The sequence below is a fragment of the Pleurodeles waltl genome, chromosome 11 (assembly GCF_031143425.1).
Source record: "Pleurodeles waltl isolate 20211129_DDA chromosome 11, aPleWal1.hap1.20221129, whole genome shotgun sequence".
NCBI lineage: Eukaryota > Metazoa > Chordata > Amphibia > Caudata > Salamandridae > Pleurodeles > Pleurodeles waltl.
The window spans coordinates 43435794-43461298 of record NC_090450.1 but is presented as its reverse complement, the minus strand read 5'-3'; positions in this window follow the sequence as shown (position 1 = coordinate 43461298).

Genomic DNA, 25505 nt, shown 5'->3' with positions numbered 1-25505 from the left:
TCGTAAGTATGAAGGGAGCTACGGAGAGATCAAACTAATCTACGACAAAACAGGATTCTGCCTTTATCAGACCTGCTTGATCTATGGTAAGTTTAAGGTGGCATCTTTCACATCGGTGGGACTAAGGCAGAGTCTTATCAGATTATTACTCGAGACATATGAAAGTTGCACAACTTTGTAATTCTCATATGCCCAGTGTAGGTTCAACTCAGCAAAGAGTGAATTGGTCTAATTGAAGATCACTTTGACTGTCTTGAACTTGCGGGCCAGGTCCACAAAGTTGGTGTTGTTTCCTACGTATTGCAAATAATATGCATTTTATTTGACTTATTTTTCTGGATTTTGATTTCTGCTGATAAGCTTTAATAGAGGGGGACCGTTCATTATTCAATTTCCTGATTGTTATCTGCTCATTTGTAGGGTCTTGATTGTAATCTGATCTTTGTGGATTAATGACAGAGGTACTGATCTTCAGAAACAAAAGCTCCCTATGGGACCACCATGGTGGCCCCCCAGAATTCGGACCTACTCCTCCCCTCCTGGACCACGCAAGGAACCTAGACATTATTCTGGACAACATGCTAACCATGATGACTCAAGTCTACTCCATCTCCTCCTCCTGCTTTGTCATCCTCACCATGCTTCGTAAGATATTGAAATGGCTACCCCAAAGCTAGGGCGCACCATCACCCAGGCCCTCATCTTCAGCCAACTGCACTACAGCCACACTGTCTGCGCAGGGATCGCAGCTCACCTCCTTCAGCGACTACAGGCCGTACAGAATGCCACAGCCAGATTCGTCCTGGTTCTCCCTAGATAAACCCACATCATATCCTATCTCAGGGAACTCCACTCACTCCCTGTACAGAAAGGATTCAAGTTCAAGCTCCTGACTCATGCATACAAAGCCATACGCAACTGGAGACCCACCCACTTGAACTACTGCCTGAACTTCCATCAGCCAACCAGACACCACCGCTCCACTTCCCTTTCTCAACCCTCACTCCCCGCATCCGACGTAGTTGATGCGAAGGTCACTACTGCTTTTTGCAGCACAGACATAGTAAGAGCTACCCTTTCATCTCCGGACCTCCCCATCTCTTCCAGAGTTCTGAAAGTCCCTAAAGACCTGGCTATGAGTCTATTCTACTGGACTCTGGATACCCTCGTGGGTGACAAGAAGTGCTCTACAAATCTACTGATTGATTGATTGATTGATTGAAAGTAATGCCTCCTTCTGTTGTATATATGAGATTGGGGCAGATGATGGAAAGTCTTGTAGGGATTAGTAGACCACATACTGGCTAGTACGATTCATTTAGCCACACATCTATGCAAAAGCTGAGAATGAGTGATTTAAGTAGATCAGAGATTTCTTCTTGATATTTTCTCACTGACTTGCAGTTGTGGAGTATAAAACCTTGGGCAGTGCAGGATTTATTTAGAGTCATTATGGCAGATGAGTTCTTAACTTCAATAAATATTTCTCAGTGGATGCCTATCTTTTTGGATGAGAGATTTTTGTCTCTGATTGGAGATTCAGTATATGTTGGAGGATGTGGAGGTGCTCTAAAACCTTAGTACCTTATCTAGATTTTGCAATACATGATGGAAGCCCCTTTCTAGGACTTCCTGTCTATTACTGTGCAGTTTAGTTTGAGATTGCTGAAACTGTGAGTTGACTAGGAGTCCCAGGCTTGAAACTTGGAAAGATGTAACTGTCATACTGAGTGAAAGGTGTCTCACTTCAGAGATCAAAGTGTCTATTTACATGAAGAGGCTGTGGAGAGCTCATGTGTTTGCTGTTGAGATTGTAGGACTGATTAGGTCAAGGAGGTCATATGTTACGATTCTTTGGTCAGTTTTGAGTTTTTCATCCAATTGTTGATGCTCTCTAACTCTTCTTTCATCAGTCTTCCAGACTTGGTTCATCACAGGAGTCCTACACTTTGAGAAGCATTTGCTGAAGGTTCATTCCTTTCAAAATTGATATATTTCTTGCCTTTGGGGATGTAATTTTATTCCTTGGTAGCAAGGTGTTCTTGGAGGGAGGAATGAAGTATGTTAAAGGTGCAGAGCCTAAGTCTAGTTTGTGTAATGCTGTGAGTGTAGAGACCTGGTCTTTTTGGTGTAATGCTGTGATTTTCTTTTTCTTGAGAGCTGGGGCCTATCTGCAGCGGTAATTCAGTGATAGGTGAGCCATGGGCTACATTTGTTGCCTTTAATGTATTGTTAAAACTAGGGGCTTCATTTACAAGAATCTGCTGATGAATCAGATTTCGTACACTGTCCTACTATCCTCTAAAAACGCAGTGGATGCACTGTATTTACAATACAGTGCTCCATGGCACATGTTTTCACAGATGTGTCAGAAATTCTGACACATCTGTTGGCGCTAAACTTATGTATTGCTGGACTAGCATTAAAAAAATGACGTTACTCCATCAATACAGGGTCACCCCCATAGAGAAAAGGCCGGTGTCAATTTTACGCCTGCTCTTTGCAGGCGGTAAAATTCTGACACAGTGAAGTCGCAGAATGATGCAGTTAAATGTTGTAAATTTCACTTCATCAGTTCTGCATCGCTTTTGCCGTGGAAACGCCTACCCTGCACACATTATACCTGGTGCTGGTATGATGTGACGCCGGGGTTTACAAACTGACGCATTGGGCTTAATGTGCCAGTTTGTAATTCTGGAGCAGTGTAGAGCATTGTTTGCTCCACTGCTGCATCAAAAACAAGTGAGACAACAGTGGATCAAAGGCCTTGTAAATGAGGCCCCAAGTTTTGTTGATGTGCTTGGCCTGAGGGCCTAGTCAGAGAGTCTTAGAAGTGGAAGTCAGACAGAAGTAGGTTGTCATCTTCTGCTTGGATCATAAACTTGCCATTATTGAAAATGGAAACGCCACAATCTGCATTCAAAGAAGGAGACGGAGCCCTGATGCTCTTGCTTCCATGTGAAATTGTTAAGGATTTCAATACCTGAAGACACAAGTAAGGTGTTATTCATATTAGGTGTCTTAGTAAGAGTTTTATTTCATTATAATTTGTTTTCATAATGATGTCATGCTTCTTGTGGCACCACAAAGTCAGATTTGGAATATGCCACTGAATAGTTAAAACTTCTATAGTATAGATAGTGTGCCAAGGGACCCAGTAATTATAATCCCATATTGGTAGATACATATATTGCATGCTTTCTTTTTTATAGCCATCATTATGATCTGTTATATTTACTTTCCTCCAGCACTCACCATGTCAGATTTTTCAGTTGCTGAAGATGGCAACATTTGTGTAATGCTAAAGAGAATGGTGTGAGTGGAACATATCACTTATCTTAGAGTAGACAGGTTTCTTGAGGGGGGACCCATAGGCAAGAACATAACAAGATAATAACTGTGAGTATCAGATATTATATATGCGGAACATTCATGTATGCTCTTTATTTATTGATTAATAAGCATTTGACTCAATTTGCAGAAGGTTAGGTTTGAACAGATATATCAACTGAGGCTTGATTTGTGACAGGGCCAGCTTCAGTGTTGGTGGTTCATGGTGCAATCCTTGTTGGTTCCCGCATAATGACTTTCTATTCCATGGATTTCCTCACCACTACTACAGCGGTGACCCAGGACCCTCTCACATTTATTGAATTTCTTATATAGTGCTACTCATCTCAATGTAGGGTGTCATAGCACACTACTTTACATACATAATATACAGAGACAAGGAATCACAAAAGTGTGTAAATGAATGCATTTCACTCACAGTGTCACAGACAAGAGGTCCTTCCACCTCGTCAGTCCAGTAGGCTATCTTTTACTGTGTGCTGCCTTTCTTATACTGTGTGTAACGCCTAACCTAATCAAATACACATTCACAGTGCTTTCTGTCACCGGCTAGGCCCTCATGGCACTATATATACAGGATACTCTTCCCAAATGCACTTACAAGAATTCAAATAGTTTAACCTCTGGCTGAACACTTAGGCCCATATTTATTATATTATTGTATTTTGTAAGTTCGCACTGCTTTTGCGTAAAAAAATGGCGCAAATGCGGTGCTAAAAGAGTATAAATATGGGCCTTAGACATCTTAAACGATAGCATTAGCCAACTGAAATTTCCCAGCAGAACAGTGGCCCATATTTATACTTTTTGTGCGCCACATTTGCATCATTTTTTTAAGCAAAAGCGGCTCAAACCTACAAAATACAATTATATTTTGTAAGTTTGCGCCGCTTTACGCCGCTTTTGCGTCAAAAAATGGTGCAAATGCGGAACAAAATAGTATAACTATGGGCCAACGTATTTTACCTTTCCTTTATTTTTCAGTTACCATGTCTGCAGTATATATATATATATATATATATATATATATATATATACACGAAAGACCAACAAAACAGAATATTTTGTTATTTTAAGCTATGTGTCGGACCCTGTTCCCAAACTCACCCTCCACTCTGCTTACAAGTCAGTAAACTGTGCACAATCCAATCTGAAATAAAATTAGACATAGTTTTTTTTTTTTTTTGCTGTATATGTAGCATATGCCAGTCAGTCACGAGCTAAGCTGCACAGATAATATGAGCCAGAGTCCCTGCACGCTGGTCATTGAAAATTTAATAGGAAGCTTGGAGGTAGTGTTTTGACGCGTATTAAATATTTGGGACTGGGTTTAGCAGAATTCGCTTAGTTTTATTGAGAAATATGATTGACAGACCCATGGGAGTTTGAGATATTACCTCAGGGTTTAAAGATGAGTCCGTGTTACTGGGACACTTTTTTCCCACCTCAGGCTTTCATTGAGCAAGTTGGTGTATTCTAGGAGGTGGAGTCTTGGTTTGTTTTAATTAAAGCAGTTGGAGTAAAACACGTGAGATCCCAGGAATGGAAAAGTGGGGTAAAGTGAAGTCATCTTGTCATCTTTTAACCCGGTGTGCTGTTGCTCTAGGGATTTTTTAATTTGTTTTCGGCCATCTTTGCAACAGATTGGCTTAGGCAGTGCCACAAGTCTTCTTGGGCGCTTCCCTACGCCACTGTGAAAGGGCAGGAATGCACCGTATTTATGTAATACTGTGCACTGCTGTCCTTTCCTCTGAGCCGGTGCACAGTTGGCTGCCTAGTGCTAACAGAGAAACCCTTGAACCATGGTGCAATGGTGCCTGTGTTGTAGGCAGGATTGTTTTTCTGCAGGAAGTCGCACCTTCCTGCACAAAAACAATCTAGAGAGGCATTAGAAGACACATGGAAAGAGGAAAATCAAGGAGAAATAAAAATATTTCTCCTTGCTACGCCACCCTTGGGGAAGCATAAGGTTTTGGCATGCTCCAGTTTTACAGGCTCTTGTAAATTTGGGGAAGCGCCAAAATCCAGGGGTGGTGAGTTGGGAAAACCCACCGCAATGGCCATGGAACATCCCCCAGGCACAGAGTAAGACTACGCAGTGACTCACACTGCTTTGTCTCACGCTATATCTATGATGCCATGAAAAGTCACGCAAAGTGGCTTTGCGTAGCCTCATAGACATGGTTGAGAGGATTGCACCGCCGGAGCGTGAACAAAAAAAGTGATTCTCGGGTGGCGCAACCCTCTTGTAAATATGCCCCTTTGTTTTTAATTTTTAAATCTCAATTGTCTGAAACAGGACAGTCAAGCATGGAATTTTCCCCCAACGTTGTCCTATTTTATGCAAATGATGCGCCTCTTATGCACAATACACAAAAACAGGTGCATGCAGGCAGAAAAAAACATTAAATTATGGAAAAACTCAAATTATCTTCTGTGTATGAATTTAACCGAAGTGTTATTGGTATGCAAGATGCCTGAACATTTCGACTGATCTTCTGAATTGTGTCTTGAAGTATTTTCTCGCTAAGACTTTATCTCGGAGATTACACATTGAGGAAATTCGTGGCACAGCAACAATCCTGATAGCAAGGCTGGAAAGATTGTATCTGGGGGAGAGGAGCAATTCATAGATGTCAGCCTTGAAAGCCTAGGATCCTGTAATCTGCTACTGCGCTCCGCATCCCCGTGAAGATGAATTAAGCGCCAGTACATCAATATTTCAGAAGCTACAATTTTGCACTTAATTATGTGGGTTCCCGCTCCTTCTGCCTGGCTGCAAACACTACATCTGTGTGCAATTTGCTTCCCTTTACAATAGTGCCTGTCTTTTCTCCATTGTGAGCAAAACACACTGATGGGCTGTGGATTTTGAGATGTGGCTTTGAACAGTGATGCACCTAGGATGATGCCATAATGCTTTCAAATTGCATATTGTAATTTCGTACGGAAGATTTGCCTTTTCAGGAGACACTGATGTGTTTTTATAATTGGTATTAAAGAAAACAGCACGGTTTAATGAACTCCACACCTGAAAACACAATGCACTCAGTGATTACAGCTGCAATAGCAATTGTGCATGTTTACTGCATCTGATTCAGATGAAAATACACTGACAGATTCAATTGACAGGACACAATGTGATATGCATACGTGTGGAGTCTCTTCTCAACATTGCGTCTGAGGAAATAACATATAAATTACCCTACATGCCAAAGAATATGATTGAGTTGAATAAATTCCCAAACTCTAGTATTAAGTCATCCACACTGAATGCCCACCTATGCAGGAGTTCCGCCTACGGCTGCCGCATCATTTATTTATTTCCAAAAGGAGAGGGATTGCACACAGATATTTTTTTAGATACGACACAGAAATTGGTTTCTGTTTAGAAGAATTCATCGGATTTCATGCACTTGAATACCCTGAAACATTTTTATTTAATTCGTTTTTGATCACATGGTTCTTATTACAAAATCTATTTTAAACTAATCAACTGTCTTGTGGTGTATTTTATATCCATTGTCTGTCCAGGAGTCCTATTTTTATACCTATTGATGAAGGGCCTAGCGCCATTCCAATGCCTCATTAGTGTCATTTTTTTATGTTAATGTGGCATTGGAAGACCATACTTACAAAGTTGTGCAATTAATACATGCCACTTTGTAACCCCTTGAACCACAGTATGCCTGCGCCAGGCATAATGTATGCAAGGGGGCATCCCGATGCTAGGGGGGCCGAAAAAATGGAGCAAAGAAATTTAAGAGATTTCTTTGTGTCATTTATAGCAGCATTTTTAACGCCTGCTAAGAGCAGGCCTTAACGGGAGGCTCCCATTGTTTTCAATAGGCCTTTGGGTACTGTGCAGGATTAGCGTCAAAAATGTTTACGCAAATCCTGCAGAGCGCTGGACCAGTGTAAAAAATTATGATGCTGGTACCCCTGACTACCCCATGGTGCACCGTATTTAAAATACTGCAAACACAGGGTGGCATAGGGAAGCGATGAGGGACGCAAGAAAAGTGGCACAGCATTGTGTGCATCGCCCCTTTTCATAAATCTGCCCCTTAAAGTCCTAAAGCATCAGTTGTTATTGGTGTAACTTCCAGAACAAAGGAGATCCAAAATATCTGTGGTCATTGTGTTAACCTCTATTCCATTCAGTTTCACTAACTTGCATCTATGGCATGACGGCGTATTTTCCCCAGGTATAGCACCTCTGTAAACATCCGTTGGAGAGATCTTTGTTTGATTGACAGGTCATGGATTTGAATCCCAGCAGGGTCAGCTCAGTGTTTCATACTTAAAAGATCCAAATGAGCAGGTAGGTGCCTTGAAATTATCTAATCTGTCACTTGAAGCACTGGGATACAATGGCTCAAAAGCTTCATTAACAGAAGTAATTGTGATGAATTTATGAATAAGGTGTATTATAATTCTGGTCAAGTTATGTTATTTTATGTTAGATTTCAGTGGGAATTGATGCAGGAGGGCACATTTTGTCAACATATTGATTATAATGTATTGTAACTAATGTTTATTAGAGCTGGAATGCGCCAATTATAATCTTCTTAACTACATAACTATAGAGATTTGCTGCAGACCTAGCAAGAGAGCTCCTATCAAAGTTCTGCCTTAAATACAGAATGCAAAATGGTTGTAGATTTTGCAACATGAAAAGAGGACATCTGGAGGAAAAATAATTCTTTAAAAATATGCTAGTAAAATATATGCAAATCTTTATACTCGCTGCATGCATTGATAGTCACAGGGAAATTAAGTTTTCCTTAACAGAGTCCAACAGAGGTCTGACGGTGGCAGGAGCTTGATCCTGTGTTTACTCAGGCTCCAGCCCAGATTTACTTACTTGTGTGATACAAAACAATTACAAACAACAGTGTCGATGAACGTTTGTCAGCCACATAGTTTTTGTGCAGAAAGCTGCTGCAAGGCAGTAGTAAACCACATTGCAATGTATAGCAAAAACACCCCAAAATTCATGCAAAGAGGCTATAATGGGGGGGAACAGTGCAAATAGTCCTAGGTTTCCACGCACAAACAAAAGGGGCCTCCTTCACAAGCCCTTTGCGCCACCGCTGCATCATTTTATTTTTTTACGCAGTGGTGGCACTAGCTGTGCACTATACCGCTCTATATTTATAAACAGTTCCATTGGGCCCAATGCGTCAGTTAGTAAAGCCCTGTGCCAGGTATAATGTATGCAGGGTAAGTGTTCCCCCAGAAAAATCCAAGTAGAACTGGTGCAGTGAAATTCACAACTTTTTCCTGCAACATTCTACAACTTCACTGGGTCAAAAATGTTCTGCCTGTTCAGAGCAGGCGTAAAATTGAAGCAGAGCTTTTTCCTATGGGACTCTCCTTGCATTGCTGGAGTTGCGTCAGTTTAGCGCCAACAGATGCGTCAAAAATTCTGACACATCTGTGAAAATGTGTGCCATGGAGCTCTGTATTGTAAATACAGTGCATCCACGGTGTTGGTAAGGGATGTGCAGCAGTCGCAAGAAATCTGTGACATTGATGACAATGCGTCAGATTCTTGTAAATGAGGCCCATAAACAGAAGTCAGGCAAAATACTATGACCTGGCTCGAAATGAATATTAACATCAAATGAAAACAGGCACAACAATGGGCAAAAGTAAACTACATGAAATTTCCAAATGTTATTTATTTAAAAAAATATCTATATAGCACAATGTACCCTTGGGATGTTGTGTGTGAAGAGAATTGTACACACGGATGTGCCTCGAGTATAAAACTAATGCAAGGTACTGCTCCCTCTGCCTTTGCACCATGGGGCAATGCTAGACATGTTCAACCTCATGCAAAAGCAGCATTTTTTCCTTTTCATGGTTTAGGACATCAGTCACTAAGGCCCTCATTACAACCCTAGCGGTCAGTAATAAAGCGGCGGTAATACCACCAACAGGCTGGTGGTAAATACCACCAAATTATGACCATGGCGTAAAGAGCCCAGACAGCCACTTTACCACACCGACCGCCAGGGCGGAATCAACAGGCACCATGGCAGTAGTTGCCAACACCCAGGCAGAAGACAATGTTCTGCCCACTGTATAATGACAGGCCAATCCACCACCTTTTCCAGGGCAGTACCAACGACATCTAAAGCTTGGTGGAAACACTGCACAGAAGGGAAACGACTCACCGTTGGAGACTTAGGGAAGAACCACGCCGCCATGGAGCCTGAACTTCAGATCTTCCCCATGATATTCTACGTCCTGCTCCACCACGAACACCAACGACGGCGAAGACGACTATGGTGAGTACATCCGCCTAACACACAGGGGAAGGAGGGAGGAAAAGAGAGTGACACACACACGCTCAACACCCCCCCATCCCCAACACCATACACACAAGCAGATGCAGTAACATAACATATTTACCCCGTACCCCTCTGGAATAATGCAAGGACCACAGGAATAGATGAAAGTGAGTGTAATAATATAAATACATCATAAATACGTACATCCAATCTAAAAGTATATACATATGTACAAATCAAGGGACACTGCCCAGTCCTCAATCTGCGTGGGTCACAGGGCCACATTAAAATGGCCAAGGACCCTCTTGGCTCCTGCAACAACAGGGGGAGAACACTGCAGTGACATCAGTTTGAAAATAGGCAGGCACCTCAGGGGGACGGGAATGGGGGGCACCTCAGCCGGAAGATGGAACAAATCCACTGGTTCTGGAGGGGGCAACATGCCCTGCGCTTGGTCCTGGGGAGTGCAAGGTCACAGTCTCTCCAGTGGGTGACTTGCCCACTGCTCTGTCCTGGGGAGTGCAGGGCCACAGTCTCTCAAGTAGGTGTCATTACCACTTGTTCTGGAGGGGGCATCATGCCCTGTGATCTTCATCCTGGGGAGGATGGGGTGAGTGGGTACCATATCCACTGGTTCTGGAGGGGGCATCGTGCCCTGTGATATTATTCCTGGGGAGGATGGGGTGAGTGTATGCCATACCCACTGGTTCTGGTGGGGGCATCGTGCCCTGTGATCATCCTGGGGAGGATGGGGTGAATGGGTGCTATACTCACTGGTTCTAGAGGGGGCATCGTGCCCTGTGATGTTCATCCTGGGGAGGATGGGGTGAGTGGGTGCCATACCCACTGGTTCTGGAGGTGGCATCATGCCCTACGATCTTCATCCTGGAGAGGATGGGGTGAGTGTCTTTACCACTGGTTCTGGAGGGGGCATGGTACCCTGTGATCTTCATCCTGGGGAGGATGGGGTGAGTTGGTGCCATACACACTGGTTCTGGAGGGGGCATTGTGCCCTGTGATCTGCAGCCTGGGGAGTGCAAGGTCACAGTCTCTCAGCTGGGTGCCATACCCACAGGATTTGCAGGGGGCAGGCCGCACAACAGCCCATGGATGCAGGTCTAATGAATGTCTGCCGGCGGTGACAGCTGCTCAGTGGTGGTAGTGGTGCTGCTGCTGGTGGTGGTGGGGGTGGGGTAGGGGATGTGGGGGGAGGAGGCTCCAGCCCATCCCCTAAGACCTCAGATGGCTGTCAACTAGTGCTGCGGCTGCTGGTGGTGGTGGTGGGCTCCAGCCCATCCCCTGCAGCCTCGGATGGCTGTCCACTGGTGCTGCTGCTGGTAGTGGGGCAAGGCTCCAGCCCATCCCCTGCAGCCACGGACAGGCGCCCACTGCTGATGGTGGTGCTGGTGGTGGTGCGGCTGCTGCTGGTGGTGGTGGGGGGAGGCTCCAGCCCTTCCCCTGCAGCCTCTGACAGCTGCACCACCATGGTTGTGGTGGGGGATCCGACTGAGTCCCAGCACCAGGCCTCTTGTCATTTCTGCCTGCTGGTGCAGGCCCCTTGCCCTTCATTGCAGCAGCTGGGGATTGCTCCTTGCCCTTCCTTGCAGCAGCTGGGGATTGCTCCTTGCCCTTCCTGGCAGCACTTGGGGCAGGCACCCTTTCCATGTGGATGCCTGGTGCCTGGGATCCTTTTCCACCACGAGTTGCTGTGGACTCTACTGGGCCCGTGGACTGGGTGGCTGAGGTGCTTGCCTGGCCAGACTTGAAGGATGGGGGAGGGGTAGGGAAGAGGTCAATGGTGGAGAAGAAAAGCTGCTTAGGGACATTGGGGCAGGAAGAGGGAAAAGGTTTGGGAGTGTTGGAAGAGGGAGTGGTTGTAGGAGGTGTCTCTGCTGTGTTTGGGTGCAGGTGCATGGGCTGGATGCTATTGTGAGGTGGACGGCTGTTGAGTGTCTGAGTGCTTGCATTTCTGTACTTTGGAAGGAGGGGGCACAGACACAGTGGGAGAGGACACAGGGGATGTGTGCATGGATGTTGGGCTGGTGACTGCCAGTGAGGTGTGTGTTCTGAAAGGTGTGCTGGAGATCGAGGTAGTGGATGAGGATGTAGTGCATGCAGGTGTGAGTGTAGACGTAACTGGGAGGGAGGTGGAGGACGAGCAGGAGGGGGCCACAGTGGAGGCACTGGATGTTGGTATGTCTGCATCTGGATGGTGTTTGTGTGAGTGCTTGCGGAATGATGTGTGGTGCTTGTATTTGCTATGTCCACTTTTGTGTGTTGTCCTATGTGCATGCTCATCTGCCTTTGTACTTGGGATAGGTTGGGCTTGAGGGGAATGTGATTGGGAAGAAGAAGTTGGAGGGGGGAGGGTGGAAACAGGGACAATGGTTGCCATCAGAGAGGAGACCAGCTCCTGGATTGATCTCTGGTGGGCCACCAAGCTAGTGTGAATGTCCTCCAGAAATGCATTGGTCTGTTGCATTTGGGCTGCCAGCCTCTGGATGGCATTCACAATGGTTGACTGCCCAACAGAGATGGATCTCAGGAGGTCAATAGCCTCCTCACTCAGGGCAGTAGGGCTCACTGGGGCAGGGCCTGAGGTGCCTGGAGCGAAGGAGATGCCCACCCTCCTGGGTGAGTGGGCACGAGCAACTCTATGAGGGGCTGCTGGGAGGGCGGTGCTGGTACGGGGGTGGTGGATGTACTGGTAGCTGGGGTGGTCACGGAGATGGCCGCCATCACCAGGGCGTTTCCATCGGAGGAGGTATCCATGTCCGAACTGTCCCCTCCAGTCTCCGTCATGGTGCTCCCCTCGCCCTCCGTCCCACACTTGCCCTCACCGTCAGTGGACTCTGCCTCCTGGGTCCTGTGGGATGCAGCTCACTACGTCGCCTGTGCCTCTGGTCCTCTGCCAGATGATGCTAATGCACATAAGGACAGGGTGACAAAACAAAAAGGGTGGGGAAGAGACAAAGGATACACTGGGTCAGTGGCTGCACCAACACCACCGTTGGTGTACATACCACACTCCCACACAGTGAACAGCCCTATACACTATGCAATGCACTACCAGTAACAATGCTATTCACCAGGGCATGGAGAGGTACACTAGCGCCAACAGCAGCATACCTGGGACCCACCCAGCCCTGCCCAGTAGTGGATGCCTACTAGCTAGGTTGGAGGAATTTCACATCAGATCCCTGCCCAACATGGGACCTACTCAGCAATGTCAGGCCTGGTCTAGGGGCACTCACAGACAAACACCCCCAACCCAGATACCACCCCACCAGGCATAAGTTGTAATGATGGGCACTGTACTCACCTCCTTGTGGCTGCTGTGATGCCCTCACGCGCCCATCCAGCTCTGGATAGGCCACTGCCAGTATGCGGGCCATCAGGGGGGTCAGGGTTCGATGGGCATCCCCTTCCTCGTTGGGAGGCCATCCCCAGCTGGGCCTCCGCCATCTTCCGTGCCCAGCATCTCAGGTCCTCCAACCGTTTCTGACAGTGGGTGCTCTGCCTGCCGTAGACCTCACGAGTCCACACGTCCTTAATGATGGCACGCCATATACCCTTCTTTTGATGGGTGCTGACCTGCAGAGGAAATATACACAGGGGAAGGTATTAGTTAGACCGTCCTGCCTGTTACAAACATGGCCCACCATAGCCCTTCCCATCCCCTTTCACACAGACATGGCCCAGCATACATGCTACATGCTGCCCTTAGCCCATCCACCAACCCCCCTTACACAAGGCTTTCACACACACCACTCCATGCATTCATGCCCCATGCATCATGCTCACAGTGTACTTACCTGTTGGTCTGGAGGCCCATACAGCAGTCTGTACTTGGGTAGGACCCCATCCACTAGTCTCTCCAACTCCGCCGAGATGAAGGCAGGGGCCTTTTCACCAGTCACACGGGCCATGGTAGGTGCCAGACACAGGTCACAGCAGCACATGCAGTGTAGGTCCTCTCCAGTTGAAGGTCAGGTAGCAAGTGAGTTAACAGATAGAAAATGGCAGTGAAGTCCACGGAGGTGCATACCATCATCGCCGGCGTGGATCACCATTGGCCACTGTACCCCATAGGGCCCAATATTATCCAATGAGGCGTTCCACAGCGGATCCCGACCACCTCCTGCAACAGCGCACGTCAGCGGAATTACCTCACTTCCACCTGTTCCTCAATACAGAACAGGCAGACGCCATTTCAGGGGAGGGTAGTGCATGGAAAATAACTGCGTCACAGATCACAATTGTACATATGGGACGTATGCCACTAATACATTTAAAATTCACATCATGCATTGAACTGTAGTGGCTACAATGTACATTTTATGACCGGCTCCTCACTCTTTTGCCCCATAGATTGCAACCGCTGCGGATGACTAGGAGATGGAGACATCCCCCAATGAACAGACCACTGTTGGGCTTGGCAACGATGTAGGACAGGCACATTATCCTCACCTACATACTTGACCAGGCCACAATCACGGAGCTGTGTGCCCAATTGGAGTCTGACCTGGTATCTGCTATCCGTCACCCCACTGGTATCCCCCCTCTTGTGCAAGTCCTATCTGTGCTCCATTTCTTGGCAACTGGTTCTTTCCAAATGACAGTGGGCTTGGCAGCAGAAATGTCACAGCCAATGTTCTCAATTGTGCTGACAAGGAGTGTTGGCTGCCCTGATTAAACACATGTGCAGCTACATTGGTTTCTTCCAGGTGGAGAATTTGCCCACGGTGAAGGATGACTTCTATGCAATGGGACATATCCCAAACGTAACTGGGGTGATTGATGTAACACATATTGCATTTGTCCCCCCCACGGCAAAATGAACAGGTCTTCAGAAATCGAAAATGTTTTTACTCGATGAATGTGAGGATGGTGTGTTTGGCGGACCATTACATCTCCCATGTCAATGCTAAGTATCCAGGGTCTGTGCAGATGCCTTTATCCTGAGGAATAGCAGCATCCCAAATGTGATGGCCCAACTACAGAGGCACTGGGTGTGGCTAATAGGTTAGCCCTGGTTCCCACCCTGTGGATGTTGGTAGTGTGTGGCTTATAGTTGTCCAACGTTATTTGCAGATGACTCAGGTTACCCCAACCTGTCATGGCTTCTGACCCTTGTGAGGAATCCCAAAGACAAGGGCTTACGAACGTTACAATGAGGCACATGGATGAAAAAGAAGGATCATTGAACGTACGTTTGGCCTCCTGAAGGCCAGGATTCGGTGCCTCCATCTAACAGGTGGATCCCTGTGCTACTTATCCAAGAAGGTCTGCCAGATAATCGTGGCATGCTGCATGTTGCATAACCTTGCCTTGAGACGCCATGTGCCTTTTCTGCAGGAGGAGAAGGCTGGATATGGCCGTTTGGCAGCAGTGGACCCTGTGGACAGTGAAGATGAGGAGTCAGAGGATGAGGACAACAGAACTGTAGTGATTAGACAATACTTCCAATGACACACAGGTAAGACAGTGTTACTTCACATTTTATTGTCAGTTTTTTGTTTCACATTGTCACTGGCAGGCAGTGATTTCCCACTTCAATGGCCACTCACTGTACCTTTTGGCAACTGTTTTTGCAGATGTTGGTGCCCCACTATCCCTCCTGGTGTGTTCACTGCAGCCAACTACAGGTCTTTTCTATGTAACATTACTATACAGTTGAATTGCAATGTTTAAACCTTGTTAAACGAATACATGCTTCAATCATTTGACATACTCTATGCGGGGTGGTTCTCCTTCTGCAGGGGGAGGGGTGCTGGTGGCCTGTTGGTCCTGTGGCGGGCCTCCTGTCCACTAGCAGCAGTGGAGGTGGAGGGCTATTCAGTAGTCTGGCTAGTGGCAGGGGCCCGCTGGTGTGACACTCCCTCCCTCACAACGTTGGTCATGTCTGCCAGGACCCCTGCACTGGTGACCAGGGTGGTACTAATGGCCTTCAAGTCCTCCCTGAACCTCTGGTACTGTCTCTCCTGCAGCTGCCTGTTCTCCTGCACGTTGTCCAGGATCTGGCTGAGCGTAACATGGGAATGTTGGTATGCTCCCAGGATCTCAGTGAGTGCCTCCTGGAGAGTCGGTTCCCTGGGCCTGTCCTCCCCCTGGGGCACAGCAGTCCTCCCAGCTTCCCTGTTGTCCTGTGCGTCTGTCCCCTGAACGGTGTGCCTACTGCCACTGACCCCAGGTCCATGATTGTCTTGGGTTTGTGGTGTGCCCTGGGGTCCCTGTAGTGGTGGACACACTGCTGATTGATCTGTCCCGGGGACAGAGGTATGGGCACATTGGGTGGGTCCTGTGGTGGTGTTTCCTGAGGGGGGAGGCTCTGTGGTGGTGTGTGACTTTGGCTGGGTAACCAACTGTCCGGCAGTCTCTGATGGGCCAGGTTGGACACACAGATTGAGGTAAGCAGAGTCGCTGTCATCACTGTGGGACTCTTCTATGGGGGTACTGGATTTTGCTGGATTTTGCAGGCACCTCTTCTCCGGTGACATTGTCTGGGATACCTGTGGGGATGTAAATGCAGTGTTATTGTTTCTGTGTGTGACATATTGTGCAGGGGTGGGTTGCCCTCTATTGTTGTTTTTGCCCTGGCAGCTTTCACTTGTGTACGTTGGTGTATGGTGGGAGAGTTAATTCTCTATAATGTGCATGCTTTAGTGATGAGTGTCCATGCAGGTCTGTGAGTGGTGTCCATGCATTGGTAGAGCATGCAGGGCTTGGCATTGGGATCAGTGAGTTGTGATGGTGGGGTGTGTGGGGAGTTGTGGAGTGATGGGAGTGAAGGTGAGGGTATATGATGGCATGCAGGTAGTGTGGAGATAGTAGTATAGAGTTAACTTACAAAGTCCAGTCCTGCTGCTACTCCTGCCAGGCCCTCAGGATGCATGATTGCCAAGACTTGCTCCTCCTATGTTGTTAGTTGTGGGGGAGGAGGTGGGGGTCCACCCTCAGTCTTCTGTGCAGCGAGTTGGTGTCTTGCTGCAATGGAACGTACCTTCCCCGTAGATCGTTCCACCTCTTCCTGATGTCATCCCTTGTTCTGGGATACTGTCCCATGGTGTTGACCCTGTCCACTAACCTCCGCCATAGCTCCATCTTCCTAGCAATGGATATCTGTTGCACCTGTTCTCCAAATAACTGTGTTTTTACCTGGATGATTTCCTCCACCATGACCCTTAGCTCCTTCACAGAGGATCTGGGGGGGTCGTTGTGGTGCCATGGGTGTTGTTTGAGTATGGTGGGTGAGGGTGTGTAGGGTGATGTGTTGGGGTGTGTGTTGTGAAGTGCGTGGATGGTGTATAGGTGATGGTGGTATGTGGCCCTGGTTGTGTCAGTGGTCTTTTTGTCTCTCTGGTGGCAATTGTTTGTAGTCGTAAAGGGTTGTCGGTAATGTGGGTGTTTGTTTTATAGTGGTGTGGTTGTGTGTATGGGTGTCAGATGTGTGTTATTTGAATTGACCAATGTAATTTTGTTTTGTATGTGTGTGTGTTTTTTTTAGTGCTGCGGTATGTACCTTCAATGATATACCTCCATTGAATGTCTGCCGTGGTGATTCATGGGTCACAATGTGATGGACATAGTTCTGTTGGCGTAATGGTGTGGGTTTTGAAACCACCAGTTTATCACTGACCTTTGGTGTGGCGGACTTGTGTCTGTGGCTGAATAGTGACAGATTGGTGTGTGTCATAATATGGTGAACGGATATCGGTGGCGGCGACTGTATTTTGCGGCAGTCAGCATGGCGGTAAGTGGGATTTACCGCCAATATCATAATGAGGGCCTAAGTGCCTGATAAAGAGTATACCAGTGGCATAACAAAGGCCCCTGCAGCCCCCACGGTGCGGGAGTGGGGGTCCCGAGTTCCAGGGGCCCCCCTCAGTACAGTACCTGAGCCTGAGAGCTCTTGAATAAGTCCAGAGGGTGGGCCTTCATGTACTTTAAAGGGGACGGGGGGCTCAGGTTTTGTTATGCCACTGGAGTAGATCAGTGAATTACATGTCTGCAGTGAATAAAGCTACTTACCATATGATGGGAACATGAATAGGGAAGCTTCCTCCCATGCTTGAGATGCATGGAGAACTACACTGAAAGTTGTTTTATTTCTGTTCTGGACATATTAATGTGGTGGTATGCTTAGGTTGTTATTCAGCTGTGGAGAAATGAGTGATGTCTGATGAAGCCTCTTGGTGATCACAGGGAGAGCTGGTGTTGCATGTGAGAACCAGTTATGCATTCATTGCTATTGTGTAGAGTGTAGTCCATGTCACAGTCACAGAAACACAGATGGTGTACCATCAGTGGATGGCAATTTATCTTTGTGGCACACTTGAGAATGCAGTATATGTGTATACAGATAAAATATTGTGCTCTAAAATGTATTAATGCACTTAATAATGTACTAAGCTAAGTGGGACTCATTTGTCATGTCTTCATTCTCCTTAAGAAAGTGTTTCAGTGGTTGACTAACATCAACTTCTAACAGTAGAAGGATATTTCAAAGAGTTATAAATCATTGAGTGTGCTAAATTTTACATAAAACACTAACTAGCACAGAATTATATAATAGTGATAGTCGGGTTTCAATACTGTGAATATTGTTGATTCGTTTTGGTGATTGTTTGAATTTTTTATTTTCTTCTCCTTTTTATTTTGTAAATAACAACTTGCTGTGATAGTTGAGCGGGTTCGGAGATGTCTGTTCTCCTCTGAGCACTTCACTTATATCCAGTCTGTGACCCACTGCAGTTCAGATACTAGCCCAGTACCATGCCATCAATGTACTGAAATGGGGAGGCAGTCTCCTTTCCATCTGATGTGGACACTTTTGAGTATCGTGAATCAACTAAATCAAATATATTCAGAGACACCTCATCTCTCCATCGCTGATAGAGTTCAAGATGCTATCTTTCCTTACTGTGGACCTGGAAGCCTCTAAAATGAATGAACAGGGTGTCAGTACCTGACAGTGGTGGAGATCATGGACGGGCTGGGAGACTAACGGGCAAATGTATACTCTGCGCTGAATTAGCGTAATGTTTTTTACGTTAATTTAACACAAAGGTATCCCCATATTTATACTTTGGGGCTAGACACGTCTATCGCCAAAGTTATGGAGTTAGGGTCATTTTTTTACAGTGAAAACCTACCTTGCGTCAATGAGATGCAAGGTAGGCGTTCCCGGGCAAAAAATGACTTTAAGGCCCTAGCGCCTTATTTATCCTCCTGTGCAAAAATGGGGCATGGAAGGTAGGCGGGCCTAAATAATGAGCCTGCTTAGCGTCATTATTTAAGGCCTGGGTCAGAGCAGGCTCATTTCCATGGTGGAACTCCACGGAATGAGTCCACAGGGGCCCTCCCCAGATCCCAAGGACACCCCCACCCACACCAGAGGGACAGCGGAGGATGGGGGACCCCATTCTAGGTAAGTAGAGTTAAGTAAAGGTAAGTATTTACCTTTTTTATTTTTTTTAAATGCGATAGGGGGCCCAGATATGGGCCCCCATACAGGGCACACGGTGCAATGGCCATGACCAGGGGATCCTTGTCACCTGTGCTGGCCATTGGGGTGGTGGGCATGACTCCTGTCTTTCCTAAGACAGGAGTCATGGGTATGGTAGGTTTAGCGTCAATAAATGACGTTAGACTGGTTAGAGTCATCATTTTTTACTCTAACCAGCATAATGTAATTTTATAACGCTAAACCCCCTTCTCCCATACCGCTACCCCCCACCCGACTATATCAGTTTATTTGACGCTAGCCCACCCTTCGCGCCGGATTTCACCATTCATGAATAAGACGCCTAAAAGGTGTCTTGGAATGGCGCTAGCCAGCGGTATACTTTGTGACGCTAGACTGCGTTAGCGCAGTTTAGCATTAAAAAGTATAAATCAGGGCTTCAATGCTGAGACAGAAAGAATGAGGTGTTAGCCTATTGTGCAAATGGCTGGGCAGAGAGGGTGGTACTTTGATTAAAGCATCTACATTTCATTCCCTCTCCACCTCAGATGCCCGTTCAAGACATGTTAGCACACAAGTCTTGACCAAAGGAGTAGGGTCAAATCCTCAGAGATGAAAATAGAGATATTAGAACTATCTATGAATCAATTGTGATAGAAGTCTTTGAGTTCCTCTTAGGTTCCAAGGACAAGGTTTACTAGCATTTTGTGTTGTGGTTGTTCCCCTTTTTGGGCACAGACACAAGGAAAAATTATAGTTGAGATTTATGGAGCTATGCAAGGTCTAATTTGCTTCATCGTGCTTGGCTTTGTAGGAAAAGCAGCTTGTCATGTAAAATGTTATTGCTGAATACATTTTGGGTATGACACCTAGGTTATGTTTGATTTGTACTTGAGAATAATAAATTGAAACCTTAAAGGCTGGTAATTTTTAATGAACAGAATTCCATATATGTAAGACACTGGTTGTTGTTTGAGGGGAGTGAAACCCTACTCAATCAACAGCCACAATCCTTGTTATGGTGAGCCACAAAAAGTCCCTAAATTATCCTGTGCTTAACTCTGATTGCCTGGCACAAAAGTATTTATGTTGAACCTAAAGATAATATGTAAAATATGTATGCAGTACTTAAACAGTAACACATAAAGTAGCACATAAAGTGTAAATACAATACAAGAAAAACCCAACACAAATTTAGAAAAATAATTTCTATGAATTACTAGGGGCGGATTAAGAATTCCGCTCTGCCAGCAGAGTTCGCTGAGTTTTCCCCACTCTGTGCTCCGCGCGGAGCTATGAAAAACTCAGCAAAGTGGCGCAGAGCGGAGTTTTTCCTCTCGCTCGCACTCTCCAATGTTAACTTGGCCAGCGTGAGTGAGAGAAATCACTCAGTTGGTTAGTGCGAGCGAGATTTCTGAATGCAAGCAGTCACAGTAGGCCGCGACTGCTAGCGATGAGAAAGCTGCGGCATAAGTAGAAAATCTACTTGAGCAGCAAAAAGAAGTTAGCGTCCTCTGGTGCTCCACGTGATATCATTCGTGCTGATTTTACAGTGTGGGAGAAACTCCAGGCACTGAAAATCAGCACAAGAAGCATGACTTACCCAAACTTTGCCGCTCGCGGAACTCTGCATAGCTTAGCAGAGTTTTTTTGGCACTTCGCAGAGTTCCACGAAGCACAACTCCGTGAACTCTGCCAAGGCCTATAAATTAAATGACACCAATATGACAGAATTCCAATCAGTAGACGCAGAGTTATTAATTTTTAAAGGTTTAGGGTAAAAATAGCACCTAAAGTCAAAGGTTTTGGTTGACTAAGATGGAGCGTGGGTCTGATACACGAAGAGGATTGGGCCTGGTCTCTGTTTACCTTCAGATTTAGAAGAAATTTTGAAAGAAAATGTCTGAGTAGATAAAGTTCAGCAGGGCAAGGCAACCAGCAGTGTCCGAGGTCAATGCGTCTTCATTGGAGAGCCACTGAACGAGGCTGCAATGAAAATTTCTACGTTTGGACTTAGGTGGTCATTCTGAGTTTGGCGGTCATCACCAAAGACCGCTGTGAAAGCAGCCACCAAAAGACCACTGGTGATAGCAAAGTGAAGACCACCGCATTACGAGTCACCTACACAAAACTGCCCAAAACACAGCCAGAAATTGACACCTTCAGCCGAAACGATGCCGTGAAGGAGGCGGCTGCACCACCAGCAAAGCCACGTCAAGAATATCTTGCCCGCCAAATTACGATTCACAAATAAACACCGTGGTCCCAACACAGCGGCAATCCATAGGTGGTCTAAACCGCCACGAGACAAAAAGGCATCACCACCAGAACATTGCACCACATTGGACAATACCATTACCCAGCACCTGAGACACATACAGACACCTGTCCACAGCACAAAAAATACACCCCCCCACACATACTCAGAACCCTTTACAACCAGAAACATTGACAGAGTGAGGCAAGAGCACACTGAAAGGAGGCACTGAACCTAGATACCACAGGCACCATCACACTGAACGTGCATCACACAACACACCACTGCACACAAACACCACAGAGCACACACACATACCACTACACAAACTCACATCAACAAACAGCACACCCAGAATCCCTGCACAACATACACCCCACCCACAACACAACCACTGTGGCACCACCAAAAACCCCATGATTCACAGAAGAGGAGCTGAGGGTAATGGTTGATGAAATCGTCAGAGTGGAGCCGCGACTGTTTGGAGCACATGTCCAGCAGACATCCATAGCCTGGAAGAATGACGTATGGCAGAGGATAGTCAGCAGGGTGAAGGCAGTGGGGAACCATCCACACACAAGAAAGGACATTAGAAAGAGGTGGAACGACCTTACGGGGAAGGTACGGGCCATGGCTTCCAGGCACCAAATTGCCATCATGAGGACTCGTGGTAGGCCCCCACTGGCTCCCCCAGAAATGTCACTGTGGAAGGAGAATGTCTTGGCCATTCTATATCCAGAGGGGCTGACAGGCATACCTAGTAGACTGGACACTGGTAAGTCTACTGTACTCCCCGGCCCACATGTCCCATGCACAGCATGTACCCCCACCACCCTAACATGCACAAACCCACCATGGACCCAATACCCACCCTTGCATGCCACAGCACCCTACTGATTCCATTCCCTCACAGGCCCACCTAGTGCATGGATAACTCACACTTTAGCAAGTACAACGTCTACCACAATGCAACACTCCCTACCCTTGCATTACTGCTGCATCCACATTACATCTCTGCAATGGCACATAAAACCATGTCACTCCCCATCATCCATAAGTTTAAGGAATGCACATCAGTATATGACAATTACGGTAGCAAGACAAACATTAACTATCCTCCAAAATAGGCCTATTGCAACATTCCACTGATGGTAACACAAGCAGTGGACTGATAACTGTCAATGCCATTACTGCTCTGCCAATCCAGTTAATGATGGCATACAACCATGTGTGTCACTTCTACAATACCATCATCTGACACAATACCTCTCATCCCACAGGTCTACCAAGTACTGTCACATAGCGGAGGAGTCCAGTGACAGAAAGCCCAGGCTTGGAAGCAGGTCCAATAGGGGTGAACTCCTCTGGAAGACTGGATATGGATGACAAACCTTACCTATCAGGCATGAGTGGTCAGTCCATCACCACCAGCCTCACCCTGCCCACAACTGAAACCACCTCCCCTGTGGCAGCCTATGCACATCAGAGCCCACCTTCCCATACCTGTGTCCCAAGGTCACATCAAACAATAGTGTGCCTCACAGGACAGGGGCATGAGTCAATAGTGCAAACTGAAGACAAAGAAGGTCCTGGTGTCAGTGGAAGGGGCACACTGCATAAGGGGCACAGGCACAGGGGGCAAGGGCCAGTGGGAGGGCAATCGTGGCCAAGGGACGAGGCTGGTACAGGACACGACTGGCCAGGAGGCCTTCTCCAGAGTCCTGGGAGCCTACCAGCACACCCACGACAAGATGAGCCAGATACTCACCACCTTGCAGGACATGCAAAGGCTGCATGGGGAATACCACCAGGATGCCATGCAGCAGTGGCAGGCACTCAATGCCACCATGGTCTCTGTATTAGGGGAGTTCAAGGCATTGAAAAATATCCTGTGGACATCCTCAACCCAACAGCAGGCCCCATCCAGTAGTCAGGCAACACCATGGCCAACAACATCAGCACCTGCTAATAGAATTGTGGCCCAGCAGGAGGACCCACAGGCCACCAGCACCCCTACCCCTGCAGCTGAGGGACCCCCCCTACAAAAGAGGCTGCCCATCCAGACATCCTGCAGGACCTGTGGCCAAGACCAATCCCCTCACCAGGAAGTGATCCTTCTTCTGAACTGTCACCCTTGTGTGCCACTGTTACATCCTGTTGGCTGTCCAATACCAAGTACACAGCATACCGGGCAAATGGATACAGGACCAGTGAGACAAACAGCTGTTCCACCCACTCTGATCAGCACTCACACCATTACCCCACTCCTCTGAACTGTGATGTCACACACTTGATAAACATAAATTCGCACAAGTAATGCTGCATGTCTCTTCATTGTATGTAGTGGCAATCCTGTTTCCAAGACCAAATATATACACATGTCGCACCACAACAATGATGAAGTGACAGATGTAGTGGGACACCCCAGCAGGTGTGTAAATCCATCCAAAATGTAATGATATCCAGAGTCAACTATGGCAACAGACAATACAGAAATCAGTTTGCAGCAGAGATGTGACCTGAAGAGGTAAAATAAAATGGAATCAGGCACAATATTGTAAGGCATGTGAACCAAGCCATGCATCCATAGCATTTGAACACATACACAGGATGACTGGCTCAACAGCTATGATACCACATATGTAAGGGCCTGCATGGGCACTCACACACATTCGGGACAGGAATGTTGTAACATAGGAAACATCATCTATTGTTCACCTCCCTGACTAGTCAGAAATAGGTACTTGCCACCCAGCAGCTGACAATGCAGCATGACATGCCTAGGCAGCAGGACAAGACTGACAAGTCCCCTTAACGTATCCCCAAACAGGCAGAGTGAGGACCCTAAACCGTTGTTACAACAATAAGGCTGTACTGCAGTGGCACCAGCATTCCACACATGTACTTAACAGCAGTGAATTTCCACTACCCCTCATGGTAAGTTAACTACCCTTCAAGTTCGGAACCCAAGATGGAAGGCTCTAGTCCCCACACACACCTTGATACATGCAAATACTGGCTACAGACTGGCTTCAGCAATACATCTTCCATGTGCAGATGACATACAATTCATGCATACCTGCACATCATTGAAAGTAGTGACAAATCATGTCAGTCCTGTTGTCATGTGCCTCATCCTCGTATGCCTCCCCCTCAGCATCAGAGTCACCATCCCTAAGCACTGCTCAGCATCAATGTCCCCTCCTCCAAAAGTGGGATGTGTCTTCTGATGGCCAGATTATAGATCATGCAGCATGCACCAATGATCTTGCAGACTTTCCCTGGTCAGTCCAGTAGGGCACCAACAGACACTTGAAGGCAACAAAATCTAGCTTTCAGGAGCCCGAAAGTCCGCTCAATCACTCGTCTCATGCAGCCATGTGCCTCATTGTACCTGTTCTCCCCTCCTGTAGTTGGATGTCTCACAGGTGTCAGGAGCCAGGGCAGGTTGGGGTATCCGGAGTCACCTGTGTGGAAAAGGGAACATGACTATAGGTAACAATGCTAGGCAGAGTGCTGACTGTGTCATGAGGCGTATAAACGTATGACATGGAGGGCATTACACATACCTATGAGCCAGGCCGTTTCTCCCTGTAGCTGTGACATCATTGCAGGGACACTGCTGTTCCTCAGGATGTAGGAATCATGTACTGATCCTGGGAATTTAGCGTTCACATGTGTTATGTACTCATCTGCAAGACACACCACTTGTACACTGAGCGAATATGTACTCTTCCTGTTTCTGTAGACCTGTTTATTGGTCCTCGGAGGAACCAAGGCAATGTGAGTCCCATCAATGGCACCAATTACATGTAGGACCTTTGATACGTTGTAAAAGGCTGCTATTACAGTGGCCAATTCTGGACGTTGTGGGAACCTAATGTACCTGTGCACTTGCTTGAGTAGGGCATCCAGGACATCCTGCAACACCTTACTGAACTGGGGCTGTGAAAACCCTGCAGCCAGTCCCACTGTAACCTGAAAAGAGCCACACGCCAGAATATGCAGGACTGGCAACACCTGGAATGTTGGAGGAATGGCATAGGGATTTCTCAAACACAGCAGGAGGTCTGGCTTCAACTGGGCGACCAGTTCCCTGATGCACAAACGGTTCAGTCGATAGGTCAGG